Here is a 962-nt window from a genome sequence, read left to right as displayed (position 1 = left end):
TTAGAGAGGGACATTGTGCTTTGAATGGTGGGAGGTCACTGGAAGAAAGGAAGGCCTTTGATGAGATGAACTGATTCAGTGGCAGCAGCAAAGGGCTCAGATGTGCCAGAGGTGATGTAGACAAAACAGGATAGGATTCAAATCTGTTGTGTTCACAGGGTCACTATGAATCATAGTTGACTGGCTGGCACTTGAAAATGACAACAACCAACAATACTAGATGATTCCATTGAGTAATTACAGTTGCACTTATTGCATCAGTACTAATCATATCCTGGTAACATAAATAATAGATATTGCTCAAAATAACTTAGAGATTTTAATGTGTGAATGACAAAAGAACCCCTCTATAATATTGAGAAGAATGGAAATCCCAAAACACTTAATTGTGCTTATATAAAACCTATTATTACTGTTGTTATGTACTAGTGAGCCTTAACTGGCTTATAACTGACCCTTCAATGGGTTTTCAGGAAGTGTAAGGATGGCACAAGATAGATTAAGGGTCAGATCTTTTGTTCATAGGGTTACTATGAGTTGTAATTGACTTGACAGCACTAACAACAACAACAATAGGTTTTAAGAAGCAATAAACTGCACAGGACAAGACTGCCCAACTTTATCCTGTGGAGCAACTTGTGGATTCCAACTACATGCCTTTGAGTTGGCAGTGAAACAAACTCCTGAACCAAGAAGTAGTTGCCTGAATAAAGTAAGAGAACAATGAATAATTTGAAATAATAAAAAGCATGTGTTAGGGATTAATCCTTTATCCATATGTACTAAATATCTTGTTGTTGTTGTTGTTGTTATGTGCCGTCGAGTCATTTGTGACTCATAGCCACCCTATGTACAACAGCCCTAAACTGTGCTCGATCCTGTGTCAATCTCGTTGCCTCTGACACACCCATCCCGACTACCCCAGTCACTGAATCAATCCACCTCATAGAGGGTCTTCCCCT

Source organism: Elephantulus edwardii, unplaced genomic scaffold (genome assembly GCF_000299155.1).
Source record: "Elephantulus edwardii isolate Elephantulus edwardi_28Jun2011 unplaced genomic scaffold, EleEdw1.0 scaffold00144, whole genome shotgun sequence".
Taxonomy (NCBI): Eukaryota; Metazoa; Chordata; class Mammalia; order Macroscelidea; family Macroscelididae; genus Elephantulus; species Elephantulus edwardii.
Note: the sequence above shows the minus strand (reverse complement) of the source record.